The sequence below is a fragment of the Melozone crissalis genome, unplaced genomic scaffold (assembly GCF_028551555.1).
Source record: "Melozone crissalis strain CALT ecotype California unplaced genomic scaffold, PUWL_Pcris_2 ptg000009l_1, whole genome shotgun sequence".
Taxonomy (NCBI): domain Eukaryota; kingdom Metazoa; phylum Chordata; class Aves; order Passeriformes; family Passerellidae; genus Melozone; species Melozone crissalis.
In genome coordinates, this window is record NW_026535787.1 from 12,045,099 (window position 1) to 12,061,515 (window position 16,417).

The following is a 16,417-nucleotide window of genomic DNA, read 5'->3' on the forward strand; positions in this document are numbered from 1 at the left end:
AGTTATGGAAATCTTCCAAAACAATCTTTGGTAACTAAGGTAACTTCTTGCTGATAGTTTTGAAGAGCAATCAGTTTGAAAGAGAAGTTTGTCTTTTGTGACATTCGTTCTTTTATTCTTTTAATTTTCCTCAAGAGCAAAGCAGCTACAAGTTCCTGTACTCCATGTACTTATGTTTGGAGAGTTGCCTAAGAAATACATACTTAGTCTTTCTGCAGTCACTGTGATCACAGCATTACAGTAAAAAAGAGACTGGAAGGGACCTCCAGACATGTATCTAATTAGATCTGGTTGCTCAGAGCTGTGTCCAGTTGTGTCTTGAATTTCTGCACTGAATTCCTTCATGAGGAGATTCCACAGCTTGTCTGGACACCCATGTATCAATGTTTGACTACTCTCATGGTAAAACAGCAAACAAAAAACCAAAAAAATAGTTATTATATATGATCAGAATTTTCCATGTTCTGACTTATGATTGTTGTAACTTCAATGTGAAGCTGCAGGAAGGGTCTGGCCCTGTCTTGTCTGTATCCTCTGGTCAGGAAGTAGACAGCAATGTGTTCTCCCCTGAGCCTTCTGTCCTGTGGGCTGAAGAGGCTCAGTTCTCTTAGCCTCTCCTTTTTTTTCTTTTTTTTTTTTTTTTAATGGATGATGCACATCTGTCTTCACTTTATAGCTTTCTCTTATATATAGTGGATATATATACACTTATCTAACTTCAAATTGGTTTTGATTTATTTTCTTTTCCCTCCAGCCAGGATAATTTAATAGAAAGAGTTCTGGTAGCAATGCTTATCTTAGTACAACCCAGGATGTCAGCATGTGGCAAGGGCACATTGCTGGCTCATGATCAGTTTGGTGCCAGTCAGGTCACGAGGTTCTTTCTTGCAGAGCTCCCTCCAAACTGGTGAGGCCTCACTGTGTGGTGCTGTCTAGGGTAATTTCTCCCCAGGTTTTGGACTTTGTGCTTTCCACTGTTGAACTTCATGAGGTTCCTGTTGAGCCATTTCCCTGCTTCCCTCTGAAGGGCACAACTCTGGCATTTCAGCCTCTTCTGCCAGTTTTGCACCATCAGTAAACTCCTTGGTCCTGCGTCATCGCCTGTGTTATGGAAGAAGAAAATTAAAAATTATTATCTTGAGATTAACTCCAGGGGTAGGCTAGCGGACACTGTCCTCCAGATAGAGGACTTTGTGCTGATCACAACCCTTGGAGCTTGGCAGTTCAGCCAGCTTTCAGTCCCTTTACCTAGTCCATATTTCATTCCTTTGTCCATGGGGATGTTATGAGAGGCCATGGAAAATTGAGATGAACCATTCACAGCTCATTTCATCATAGACAGCTCTCAGTTGGTCCAGCCTGATTTTTCCTTTTCCTGTGCTTATTATGTCTATCATTTCCTTGTCTGCAATACATCTAGAATGTTTTTCTGGTGGATTTGTCCCAGAGCCTGAGCTGAGGTTGAGCAGGAGGTCCCTGGATCCTTCTTCTGACCCTATTGAAAGATGGGGCTGATATTTGTTTTTATTTTCCAGTCCTCTGGAACCTGTCAAGTCACAACCACCTTTCAGAGATTACTGAGAGTGGCCTTGCAGGGACATCAGCCCACTCCCTCAGCACTCATGGGTAGATCTCATCAGGTCTCAGGGTTTTGTTTATATCTACTTTAGTTCCATTAAATGTTCCCGAACCCGATCCTCCTCCACTGAATCTAAGACTTTCTGGCTCCAGACTTAAAATATAAACTTGGACTGATGAAAATATATTATGTGAAAGATGACTTATGTTAAAACTAAGCCCCCCAAATCCCTCCATAATATAAATCTGCAGCATTACAAATATGATAGTAATGACTTTGATGTAGAAAATTTTTTTTTCCAGGAAAATATAAATTTTTTTCATGTTCTATATGGAACATAATTGCACTGCCAGTGGGTAATAGGCCCAATGTTGTTTGTTAGGTATTTGCCTTTGTTTCCTTCTTTTTCCTACTGGGTTGATAAAGACAAGGCTGACCTATGATCCATAGCTCCTTAAGTAAAGTTTCCAGCTTTCTCTGATTATTAACAATTAACGATTTTAGTCATGTGTTATTTAACCAATGGCCAGATATTGAAGTAGGTACTAAGCACACTTCAGTATATCATAAATATGTTTGAACCACTTGCAAATAGTCCAAACCACATTTTGTTTGATAAACAAAAATGCCTTTCTTTTGGCCCCAGACTCTGTAGACAGAAAAATAACCCAGATTGCCTTTGGAAAAGGCTTTATCTCACTCTTTTAGAGTGAGATTTTCTAAGGAGCATGTCCCTGGCATACCAAAGTAGTCTCAAGTTTATAGCTGTCTTCATCTGTTCTGCCTACATAAACAAAAGCTGATACACAGGTAGGTCTCTTGTTGCTCCTTCTGTAAGTGACAGAAGCTTTTAATCTTTATCTTAATTTAGTTTGTGTCCAGTATTCTGCATGATTGTTTGATATTGTCAGTGCAATGCTGACGCTGAAGTTGGGTAATTCCTGCTTACTCATTACCCTCTAGAATTCTCTTAGGTGGATGTGGTTTCACTGTATTTATGAGAAGGATCAGTAAAGATAATCTTGGATTAATCCCATTACACTGTTTGGTCTTGTTTATGGCTTTCTTTTTTGTCAAATTCAGACAAACTGTGAAGAGATGTTGTTCTGTTGTGGTACTTTCATTGTCATTCATTATAGAATTCCTTCCCTAAAAAAAAGTAAATGTATCCCTCATTACATTCCACCGTTCACAGATACACAAAACAGGCACACCAAAGATTTTGATTATGTTACTTTTAAAGTGTTGTCTTTTAGGCACTGATCTTACCCAATAGTGATATGTGTATGGTTACCTTGAAATAATCTTGTCAATTCTGTGGTGCAATTAAGAAAATTAACTTTAGTTTCACGCTGGAGTTTTAGGAGTTCAAGAGGCTAAAAAAATGGGGCTTTCACCTGATAGCTCACAGAGAGCTTATGAAAGGAGTCTATGCAAAGCAGGTGAATTTACCTATCTCAGTTCAAACCTATTAACACATCATTTATGGCATCATAAAAAATGCTTCTTGTTGAATGAGTGCTTTGATGAGAAAACCTGCTAAGAGTAGAGAAGTGAATGGTATGCACTGTAATATCAAGTTGATCTGTAATCACAATTTTTGATGTGTCAATGTGTAGGGAAGTAATCTGTCTCATTAAAAAAAAAAAGTGAATCTGATTCATTTTCACTGGGTCAATTGCTGTTGCTAATCCAGAGCCTTTGTCAGCTTGCAGGCTTTCTTGTGTGTTGTGTTTTTACACTTTTGCTTAAAATGCAGGTAAGATGATACTGCTAGCACTTTCTGCTCTTGTATTTTTTACTTAGAACAATAATGTGATAGACTTAAGATAGCTGCTTTTAGCAAATTCTATTTTCCACATGTGTATTCATGGGGAGACAGATGGCCAGAGGATAGGATGACTTTGATTTATTTGCATTAACAATTTTTTTTTCTTCTGTTTATGGTGTTGTCTTTAGTGTCATACAAATTCATTCATGAAATAAAAACTTCTGTAGTCTTGGAGAAAAAAAAATAATTGTGCCCTCTGAAGCATGGTACAAATATAGAAATGTAGTTTTTTGTGCTAAGGTTTGAAGGACAAAAATGCCACTTTGTGCTCTGAATATTTAACCAAAGGAAGATCTCTCAAAATTATATCCTGTCCCCAGTATGAGTTAATCTCTATGGTTTATATTTGGATTGCAGGAATGATTCTTTCTTGCAACTTTGTGCATATTTCCTAGTGGAATATCTTTGCTGTATTTTTTCTTACTCATATAATGTGGCTTTAAATTTTGCATTGTAATTCTCCATATTTCAGACCAGGGTTTTTTTTTTTGTCAATATTTCTTAACAAAGTTTCATACAGACTCAAGTAATAAGTCTCTGGCTATGAGTGGGAGTGTTGTCCTGAGGTATGCAGAGAGATAACTGCTGAGTGCCTTAGATTTGCAGTGAAACCTCATCTAATAATGTTGTTCCTAGCACCTGGCACACAAAAATATTCCAGGATTGGGTCCTGCAGGCAGTCATGATAAAGAGGATTAATTCCAGTAAATGAACATACACATAAGGACTAAGATCTTTGGTAGTCGTGTACTGCTTGTGTGTGCATACACAGTTTATAATGATTTTGTCTCCTAGATTTTCAGTGTTTCAAACCACTACAGCATTGGGAAAACTATTTTTATATTCCAACCCTAGTACTTAGAACAGGTGAAGTCCTCAGACTTCATTTCATATACTTGTAGATAGTCCTATTTGTCTGGGAAAATATATTCAAACTCTACTGCAGAGTCCGTAGAGTATGGCATTTGTTTTGGCTTTTTTTCTGTTTGTTTAAGACAGAGTAAGTAATTAATAAATTAGTAATTATTAAAGCTGGTTTTTTTCTTCACTTTGGTAAGACTATCTTGATGTTTTAGCGAGCCTTGAGTTGCGACAAAGAGGCAAACCCCAACTTGTACATGAGTCTTTAAAGGATTTAAAAACAAAAGTCTAGTGGGAAGAGCAGCCCCGTCTAAATCTAAATCCATGGGGGGAAAACAAACAAAACAAAACCCAAAAAACAACAAAAATACCAAACCCAAACCAAACAAAAAAAGAAACAAAAAAAAAAACCAAAAAAACCCTCAAAAAAACAATAAAAAGAACCAAAGCGCACACACACACACACAAAAAAAAAAAAAAAAAAAGCCCACAAAAACGGCACAAAAACCAAAGCAACGTTTTTCCTGCTTCTTCGGCAAACTGCAGCATCATTTCTCCGGGGGCCCGGCCCGAGTGCGGCGGTACCGAGGGTGGGATGCCGGAGGTGCAGCCCCTGAGCTCCGGGCGCGGTGGGATGGAGCGGAGCACAGCGGGCCGGCTCTGTTCCCGGCCCTTCCGTGCCTTTTCCAACCTTTCCCGGCCCTTCCCTGTCCGCATCCCCCGGCCGGACTCGGGCAGCGCTCCCAGCCCCTCTGCCCAGCCAGCCGGGTCGCGTTTTCTCCCCTTTGGCTCCTCAGCGCACACGGGCGGCTCGAAAATCGGAAATGATCTTAATTAAAGGGTTTCTGTGCAGAAACATGCGAGCTCCTTTTTGTCCGCCAGGCGAAGGCAGCAGACCTTATCACAAAAGACAAAAGCAAATATTTATCAGGCAACAAAAGATGTCCACGGTTGCTTGCAGCGGGGGAGATTTCTCTCTCTTTCTCTCTCTCTCTGTCGGTGAAGATGTTTAACAGCGTAAGATGTTTATCGGCACTCCTTGTTGAAAGCCTTTGTTTCCCTGCAAGGTCTACAAATGAAACTGTTTTCCTTTCTGTGAAGCACATAATGAAGCCCATGAGTTAAAGTGCAGAGAATGCAAACACCTGCTTGTCCCTCTGTTGACTTTACTTTTTTTCTGTTTCACATGATAATGGTTTGGGGCTTGGTTTTGTTTGATTTTTTTGTTTATCCTGTGTGGAGATAAATGGTCATCTTGCCTGCCTTCACTTTGTGTCACTTGTGGTGCAGTGACTGTCTCCGTCAAAGGAATACCACGTTGTTAAAAGTATTCCTTCTTCAGAACCCTATGTGTCATCGAGTGAATAAGCTATTGCATTTTACTGTTTTCCCTGTCCTGGTATCTTTTTGTATGTTCTTTTTTTTACTTAATGCTCTGTTTGATGAGCTTAAAACTACTTTTTCATCCACAAATGAAAAGGAGGAAATATTAGAATCCATGCAACCCCTTCCAGCACTTTTGCCTGTTCCCCTTAACTATTTCATACATGGAAAAAAGGTCTTTCAGATGTACTCAAATGCTGATTATCCAGTGGTTTCATACAAATTTATCCCTAATGCAATATGAGTTTTTGGTGGTATTTGAAATGTGCAAACTCTTTTATGAGTATTCATCCCCAACAACTGGGTTATCAGTTAACTACAAAATCTATAATAAGAATTTCAAGTTTTATACTATAACCCCCACTTCCTCCAACTTGTCAAGACACTACTTGTGAGTAAATTTATTCACATGGCAAATGTTCAGTCTCATAATAAGCATTGTAAGTTGATGTTATTGCTCAGATTTCTGGTACTGGACAACATAATTCAAAGTAGTGCCTGCAATCAGTATTTGGGATTTTTTTAATAGTTCGCAGGATTTGAGGAATACTTTAAAACACTTTTCCACAGCAATTTAGAAAAGAGCTTTACAGTGACATAGGCTTTAAGTACAATGCTGTGAAGTAAAAGTACTGCATTGTAACAGAAGTGCTGTACCCAGAGAGGGCTTGCCTGCTGTGTTAATACATTTCATAGATATTGGGGGCAGGGGGATGACTTTATTTGTAGATAGTCCTGTTTTTCTGGGAAAATATATTCAAAGGAATATATATCCCTGGGACTCCAGGGAGCAAGCATTTGTGGAATTTAAACCTTTCTATTTTATATACATCATTACATTTTAAGTTAGTAATGCAAAATAAAGCTTTGTATTGGGAAAAAGATTGAATTATTGCTTTTGTTTCTTTATTAATGGCAATAATTTTTTTTCTCAAACTTCCCTGAAACGTCACAGAACTGCCAGTTTCAGAAGAACAATTCCTAGGTATGTTTGTAAATTATTTTCCTTTGTACAAACTTTAAGGTATAAGTTTTAATGAAGTGAAATTACTTTAGTTCTAATTTGACAGGATAGTTCTTAGATTAAGATGCTCTATGATTCTTTATTCTCATATGTCTATTTCACTTCTGATTACAGAGATTGCATTCCATTTTTCCTTTGTTACCGAGTCCAGAGAGTTTAATACTCTTTCCTTAAAGTTGTATAGAGAATCAGTAAATTAAATGGTTTCAGGACTTTCTTTAAACAGGTAAAAATTTCTTGTTCTTGTTTTTTCTTTCTCAGTTCAGAGTTTTCTCCTTACCAGAGATAAAACGTACTCTATGATAATTTGCAAAATTTCTCTCTTATACTAAGCCTTTTTGTGTTTCTGACAATACTAGAGTGTGTGCCTGGAAGCTAAAAAATAAATTGAATATATATTATTATAATTTTTTCCATTTCATCAAATAAAATTATTATCTAGGCTACCTTGGATTGAACTACTGTAATTTTCTCAGGCTCTTTGGCAAGACACAAGTACTTCAGCAGAGAGAGATTTATTCTTCAGAAACAGAGAATATTCTGTAGCCATATATTCTGTAAAATATTAAATGCCATATTTGGACTGCTTTTTCCTTCAAGATAAGTTTTCTTCTTAAAAGAAGAAGAAACTTAGACTGCTCCAACTTTCTTTTCTAACAGCACGTGCATTATTTGAGGATTTTATTGTTTTGAGTTTTATAAATACTGTAGTGAATTTCTTTTTCTGCAGAAGCAGAAAAGTAGAAAGAAGGGAGGAGGAAAAGCATAATACCCAAGTTGACAGAAAAAACTCATCTTTTAAGATAACTTACCTTCTTGTTTACTTCTATGTGTTACCATATCCTGTGTATAAAAGGATTTGTAATGGTTCAGATGGCCAACAACTCAGAAATAATGAAAACTCAGAAAAAGTAAAAAATAATAAATACTGTTGTGGAAATAAATTCACTCCAATATTAGAAAGTAATTTGTACCAGTGTAATGCATTGTTGCTGGTGATAGCAATGCTGACCATTCTGTAGGGTGGTTGGTGGTAAAAAAAAAAATTTAAAATTTATTTTCTAATGCAAGTGAAGTATTTAGACATGAAAGGGAAGGATATTAAAGTACAAGTATTTTTGGTAGAGTTTTGTACAGATGGGACTGTAATTGGTGACATGGGAATAGTATATATACTGAAATATTTGAAATGCTAATTCATTTTTTGCTTCAGTTTTCCAACTGCCAGCTGTAATTATGGATCTCATTTAACAGATGCTAACACAGGGAGTAACTTCACTCCTGGAGTAGTTCTACTGAGACATGGAAGTAAAGTTAAGGCTCAGGTGCTTCAGCATTGGTGTAGGTGCAGTTCTAGGAATTTGTTGAATGCTACTATTAAAGACTCTGGTGCCTAGGTTATAAAGCATTTGCATTTTGAATATATTTAGTTATACATAAACTAGGTTATGCACTCATATTCTTTATCAAGATTAATGGAGGCCTTTAAATTTATCACTGTTTACAATCCTTAAAATTTCATTATTTGTTGACAGAGGTGAATGAATCTAAAGGGTATTTAGATCCACAATTGTCCCATAAAATTTGAGAGATGAATGTGAAATGGTTTATGAACTATTTCAATTAGTTTTATACTATTTTCCAGTGGGATGTATTATATACAAAGAAGTGTTCTAATAACAGTAATAATGTGTCTAAATTTCCTCAAGTCTTCTTTTTGAATTTTCAAGAACATCTGAATAAAGCATCTATTTAAAAGAAGTTCTATACAAGCAGGTGTTCTCTTGGCAGAATGAACTGAAATAAAAACTTAAGGCTTTTATCAGTGTCTTCCCTCTGTGAAAATGATAAAAACACATTAAAAATACAACCTGTTTTATTCTATTTATTGTTAAAATATAAAATCAGCTTAATACACAGAATAGATTTCATTGTTTGTTTGTTTGTTGGGGTTTTTTCCTCTTATCAATATTTAAATATGTGAATCTTTTATAGTTCCATTTTTATTTACTGGAAGAACTGTATTTCTGCTCAGTGGGGAACCCTATGTTATTCAATCCAATTTAGAAATTTAATTTTGAACTTTCAGGTCAAATTAAATGTCTTTGTAATTGTAAAATTAAAAATCATTAATATCCTGAATGACTTCAGTCCCATGGGACTTTTTAACAAGGGTTTAGTAGGAATGGATCCAAAAATATTCTGTATAATATTAATAGAAATTACTTTAAATTCTTTGTTGTGCAAAAGAAAATACCTTCCTTTTCTAACACTTTCTGGCTGCTGAACGATTCTTCAGGAATTTGTAATAGTGATATGATTTTGTAAATCCTGGGACAGGGAAATATTTTTTCCTTCACTATAAGGACAGAAAATCCGTACAGGACAAAGAAGTAAAACCCCTGAGGGAATGCACTACACAGTAGAACAAATCCTCCTCAATTCCTGAAAAGCAACTAAGCTTATCTTGTGGTGTTGTGGGTATTATTACTATTATTATTATTACTACTATTATTATTATTACTATTATTAGTAATAATAGTAGTAATAATAATAATAGTAATAATATTATTATTATTACTATTATTATTATTACTATTATTATTACTATTATTTTCCAAAGTGATTTTAAGGTGCTTTAGAGGTTAATGAGAAAACCGAAAGCATATTTTGAAGCAAATTCTGGATACCTCAGAATAAAGGAAAGAACAGCCTGGTTCTGGGCTTCCTTTTGAAACTTAAACTTGAACAAAAGTGTTTTTGCATTTGTTCAGATGCCCTTTTTCTTCCTGCTTTGAAAGGATTGCAATTGAGTAGGGATTTGTTTTGATAAAAATTAATAGAAGTATAATCATAGAAGGGTGAGTAGGGATTACAAAAGATTGTGTTGTTTCAGGTTTTCTGAGTTATTCAGTCATTATTTTTTAATGTTTTTGGTCTCCTTATTCCAATCCCAAAAAAATGAGGGTGTGAGTGATGCAGTACTTAGATGGTGTAGGTAAATTTTCAGCCTGAATGCAAAAGCAATAAAAAGTATAACAGGAAACTTCATATTACTTCATATTAATGTGCAAGGCCACACCATAACTATGGGAAGGATAACAGAGTGGGAAGTAATTTGCTCTCAGAGCTGAGGTGGCTTTTTTGAAAGACACAACGTACTATCTTTTTAGGCATTTAAGATTAAGTAAAAAAATTTTAAAAATCCTTGCTTTGTCAACCAATTTATTTGCTTGATTTTTTTTTTTCATGTATTTTCCAAGATAGCTTCCTGTGCAAATGAGATGGCTAATTCACATAGTTTTATGGAAGATAAACCCCTCCCACCCACTATTTTTCAGCCCTTTGTCCCTTCCATCTCTTACCATTGCAAGTTCTTATTTTGATATTTAGTTTAGAGCCAAACAAATACAGGAGAGACCTTCATCTTGCCCCTGTGCTTTGCTTTATGCAGTCATGTTTGTTTTGGTGTGTGAGTGGAAGGTGGCAGCAGTGTTTGATGGGCTCTGGGAGGTTTCTGCCTTTCACTAAATCCTTGAAGAGAAAGACCAATCCCATACCTGCAGCATCTGGGTACAAAAGGCAGGAGAACATTCACCTCTTAGGTAGGATTTCAAACCAGTGGTGACCTATTCAGGCCAGAAGGGAAGAGACTCTGTGTGGAGCTCTGGAAGGACCTTAAAACTCCAGCAGAGTGAGTGGATGGTTTTGGTAAATTGGCAGAAGTTCCAAGGTGTTTGCCTAGCTGTGAGAATGACATTGTTTTTGATGAACTGGCAATGGAATAACAAAAGAGGAAGGATTTAGGCATTTGTTTTCTCTGTGACCTGAGTAGTACCAGACAGGTGTTTCTGTTTTGTATGCAACATCAGGAACAGAATAAATGTATTTGGCTTAACGATGTCACAAGTAACTCTGTTGTAGTGAAAGATGTTTGTTAAAAACTGCATATTATGGGTAAAATTAGTTTTGAATTGATTTGTTTTCAAATTGGTTTAGCCATTCAGATTCAATTTTATCTATGACATTGAGGGGTTTCTAGACAACTCTTTCCTGAATAACACTATGGAGCTTTTTGGCATTATACCCAAATTAACAGCACGCTGTGTCATTAAAAAATAAAAGAGCTGCAATTCTTTCTTGGCGTGGATTTCTGCAAAGCAATAAAAGGCTCCCTATGTTGATTACAAATATTTTAAAGTGTTTACTTTGCTCCATAAACTTGGAGCCTTTCATGTTTGGATTTATTATATGTGGCCTCTTAAGACCTTTTCCATTGTTCTGCTTGTATCTTGCTTGATGAGAGTTTCAGGTCTCATGCAAGAGAGATTTTTGAAGGACAAAACTAGTATGCCCTGCAGGAAAAGCAAAGGCTGTGAAGGTATTTTTAGGCAGGATGCACATATATTAGCAATCTTGCCTTTAGCTCATACCTAATCTTTTAGTGATTGAAAGTTGCAGATCCCCAATGCCCTCATTTCTCCGTATTTTAAAAAGGAATAAAATTTTCCTGGCCTGCAAACCAGTAGTGCTGTTCTTTATTGCTACATTGAAATACTAGAATTTATTTGCTATTTGTGATTTGCTCATTATTAGACCAAACAAAAATATTCAGACTAACTTAATAGTCAGTCACTATTTTCTCTTTTTCTAGTTCTAATGTTTATACAGAGAAATCTCCAAGCTTCATACAGCCTAGGTGTTTCCACTTCTCAAAATAATTAATGGAAGAACCTCATGTAACTTCCCAGTGAGGTCTTTGCACAACAAACCTCTTCCTGCATAATCCCATATGACCATGAAACTTTCCCAACCAGAAACTTCAGGTGCTATGAGTTGTAAAATGGTTTACAGCTGGCTAAAAGCTTCCAGAAGTATTGATAAAAATGCCTTTTTCTGTCTCAGTAATGAAGGAAAAAGCAAGGATGAACTATCCCTGCCTTGGGCAGGAGAGGAGCTGGCCCTGGACTTGCTCTGTGGGACAGTGCAGGGAGTGCTTTTCTCAAGTATTACACTAGCTACTCACTGGAGCTCTCTGAAAGCCTAGAATTTCTTTTTAAGAAATAGTTTTGTGCTGTTTAGTTTTGTTTTTTCATTTCATTGCAACAGAAGCAAGATTTTCATGCCTTTTGGTGTAACACATGGATAAAGGGTGTACCATATGGGAATGGGAGAAGGCATCATGGAATAACTGGTGGACCAGAAGCCCATCCTGTTCATGCTACCTGCTGTGCATGACCAGGGCAGGGATATAGATCTGAATCACCAGTTGTTTTCTGTTCTGAAAATGAAGAAGTTCTACTTTATAAAATATGTTCTTGAGAAATGCTCATATTTTTACTTATTTAACTATATTTTTTTACTGGTTCTTTGTTAGTAGCATTCAATGTGTGGCTTTTATGCCATATCCTACTCCAATGCAGGATTGTTTTTAAGATATCTTTCGTCTTAAAGAACACACAATTTCAGACAGAATTGACATTTATGAAAAATAGAAATATGAGTGCTAATGTTCTTAATTTGAAATTCTGGAGGCAGTTAGTAAGAAAGTTTAATCAACCATTAAATAATCAATAGTTACTAGTTCACAGAAGGTTTATCAAAATTTTAATTTATTTGGTTCAAGAATATTGGAAAATATAATTTTCAACAGCCTTAAGGAGTTAGAAGTCTCACTCCCATTGAATTTAAAAGCAATTTGAGCATTTTATTACCTCGGGCTTCCTTAATAATCCCAGCATCCATGGGTTGCATCTGTTGTTCTTTTACCATTGAAAGCAGTGAATTATGAATTCTAAATTTTTAGTTCTTCAGAAATACATGGATCTGGATAACAGGAAATGAAATGTTCTCAGGTAAACTTTGAATTCTTGGAAAACTTTGTGGAGGGACTTTTGAATATTGCATAATGAATAAATTCAGTTTCATTTTTCTTCTTGCTTGTATTTAAGATCCATCTAATTCGGTGAAAAAGACCACATGTTAAGGATCTCGTTTTCTTTTTTGCTAGTTGCATAATTTGGATAAGAGAACTCCTTTTACTGGGAGCGATTTGTGATGCGAAGAGTCTCTACTGAAATTTTTTTTTTCAATTCATACTCCTAACAGAAAAAGTATTTGCAGTCTTTGTCTCTCTCTAGATATCTAATTTATTTTTGGACTGTTATCTTAAATTACTCTGGAAAATATTCAGACTAATTTAATAGACACTATTTTTATTTTATCTTATTATATTAATCAGTCTAAATTTTCTGGGAAAACCATTTTCAGTGAATAAAATTTTCTGAGTATATATGTTATCTTCACTTTTACAGGACCAATAATTCAGCCTCCTTTTTCAGCTCCTTCACTCTTATGGCTTCTAGCTTATCCATAGTCTTCCTCTACTTCAGAAGCAGTTTATATGGATCCATGTAAAACACGCTTTCAGGAAAAAGTATATTAGAAATAGTATATGATTGTGTTTCACGTTTTGGAGCATGTGAACTGGTTTCATTTCAGATGAAAGAAATGTGGGAGATTTGCTGCAGCCAGCAATTCAAACCACAGAGGCAAACTAGAGTGTAAATGTTCATAGCATGGACATCAGGTGCTCAGTACCAGGATGTAACCAGGATCACCCTGTAGCCTGGCAGGTGGAGCATTTCTTTGAAAACGGGTTTGTGTGTATTGACTTCTTCATGCACAGAAAAGAAATGGCTTAACCATCATTGCTGTCTGAGCGACTGGTCAAAAAGTCTATTTCTGTGTTTAAAATAAGAAAAAGGGGTTTGGAGGAAGGAGCCAACAGCATTGCCCTTCCCCTTCCATGGTTGGCATGACTTGTAAAGGAGAAATGATCAGGTGTAAGGAAACACTGCTGAAATCTGGGCCCTCTACATCACCTCCTGAGAAAAGGTGCCCTCCTACAGTGGTGAGCAAAATGTATGAGAGGTAGGATTAAGTCATATCCTTAGTATTCCCTATTGCCCAGCTGGACACAGGGATCTGATAAACATGCTGAGGACATTTGTACTGTCTTCTTCCCTTCCTTCCAATCTCCCTCTCTTCCTTCCTCCCTCTATCCCATCCAGCCTTTACCTCTGCTGGAGTATTGCTGAAGGACAGAAGGGAGGAGGAGTCCTCTCCCTTTTCCCTGGGCTGAGACAATTCTTCCATCCCTGGCTGTGGGATGTACACCACATCCCAGCTCCAGCCTGCTTGACCTCCTGGGAATCTGACTCGAGGTGAGGTGGCCCAGCCTGCTGTGCCATCCTGAGATTTCAGGATGTTTGTGCTGGGTCACCCCTGCAGAATGAGTGGGAGGTGAGTTGAGGGTCAAACTCCAGATTTAGAAATGCACAGTCCTAGTCAGAAAACAGCTTTTGTCTTTGTAGAGTGTAAAGTCTCCTGAGTAATGGTAAAATAGGAACAGCCATTATTACCAGGCAGTAGGATGAGATCTGTGGGGAGGGCAGTTTTCTCCATTCAGGAGGTGGGATGTATTTAACATGGATAGGGAACAACTGTGCCAGGCTGTGAATCTGCTGTGGTAAGCCAGAAGTTCCATCACCAGATTCTGTCATGTATAAACCCTTAAAAAATTCCTAAGCGTCCTTCCATCTGTTCTGCCCCACAGTTCAGACTAAAACAGGCCGCAGAACCATCCATCTTGTCAGAAGTTGGAATTTTAAAAGTAAAATATAGTAATAGAAGAATGATTTGTCTCTTGAGAAGCATTTCCTTTTGATCATTAGATAACTGTAGAATAATTGAGACCTTTCAAAGCATTTATGCAAAGAGGTTTATTATTAATCCCCAAATACAGTCTAAATTCAGAAGGCAAGATTGGGGTGCTTTAACTTCCCCTATGTGTACTGTGGTTTGTGTGTCACAAGATGACAGCTGTAGCTCAGAGGACAGAAGGGCTCCTGGCAAGTGATGGGTGTCTGTGAGCAGGAACTTCCTGGGAGATATTGACTGGGTCACAGGCAGCTGCTCGGAAATTTGTTAAGTAATCTATCTAATATGTCCAAATCAATCCATCCAAATGCCTCAGGAATATCAATAAAGAGATAATAAATCTGATAATTCTCTGTGATTTGCTCTGGTGTGAAGCTACCGGGGAAGCCTTGTACAGTAGGAAGATTAATTCTGGTACACATTTGTTAGGGTGACAAATGCTTCGTGCCAGAACTGTGGCTGGTGAAAAATTCATTTCAAATTAATTCCAAACTTTTTTTCTGTAATAATCTGCTGTCATAAAAGTGAATGGCAACAAATGGCAATTGCTGAGGATGTTTTCAAAAGGGAACTAGACTCCAGGTTTACAGGATGAGTTTTCCAGCTTTTTTTTCTTTTGTGGATCTCCCACTTAATTTCTGTTCAGCAAAAAAACATTTATTTATTTGCTGTTGCTCTAAATTTTAAACCATAGTAAAGATAACAATAAACCATTAAGTATAACATAGTAAATGCAAAGCCTAAAGACATAATATATATATTTAGATAGTTAATACCCTATATATATAACTATATATAACTATTATATATATATATTCTATATATATAATATATCTATATTAACTACCTAAATATATATATTTAGATAGTTAATACCCAAAGGACTTAGAATTAATGTACCCAAATTAGGTACATTAGATCTAAGTCCTTTGTGAGAAGGAAAACAAGAAAAAGTCCCATCAAGTACAGTCCTGAAATCAATATTTTTTTTGTTTCCTTTGACTGTCGTAGGTATAAAATCAAGTATATAGTCTAGAAATTATCTTACATGTATTATAGGCTAATTATATTGATCTATCATTTATTTACTTTTTTTCCCATTTGTCAGACACCTTTAGCATAGAATCCCAGCACTTCTTTTTCTGACTTAATGATGTGAGAGAAGTGGCATTTCTCAGGGCAAACTGGCACTCTTGGAATTTTTTTTAATGTTTGAAAAATTCAGAATTCTGTTTGCGACCTTCATTTTAAAAAATTAACAAACTTCCCTGCATCTTTTCAAATTAACTCCAGATTGTTTGAAGATCAAGACTAGTACTTTAGCTATCTATGTCTTGGTCAGTGAAGGAAATTTGTATTTGTTTTAAAAATAATGAAGATAAAGTAGAATTTGAAGTTTCAGTTTATGAAAATAGAAGGTGAGCAACTATTAATTAAAAAAAATGTTATTTTAATTATTTGTCTGCTAAATTTGGCATTTGGACTGTAGATTTTTTAAAAACTTTATAGATTTATTTTTTTTAAATACTCCTAAATTTTTTGCTGGACAAAAGTCTGACTGTGTCTTAAAATCAAGCAGAACACTCTTTGTCCCCTTTGTTCATACCACCATGCTATCATAGTATCTGCCTTTTGTAAATCTAGGTAAGGAAAAATATATGTTGATAACAAAGTAGATGATGGAATTCAAGCATCCCCCTCACCTCTGTCAGTGAAGTTCTGTTCCTCAGGAACACAGGCTCTGCTGATGCCACTTCCTAGGCCCTTTCACACTGACTCTTGGAAAAGAACAAGAGCCCTACAATGCCTGTTCAGCCAGTGCTGCCTGTTCAGCACTGCACCAAATCTATTTTTTCAGAATATCCATTTTTCCCCATTTTATATGCAATTTTTCAGGCAGATCTGTGATCTTTCGTTTCTCCGTGTGTTGGAAAAAGCACAGCCTCTATCCCTCAGGTGCAGGTGAGAAGATGAAGCTCAGAGAGCCTGATGTTGAGGGTTCACCTCTCCAGGATAA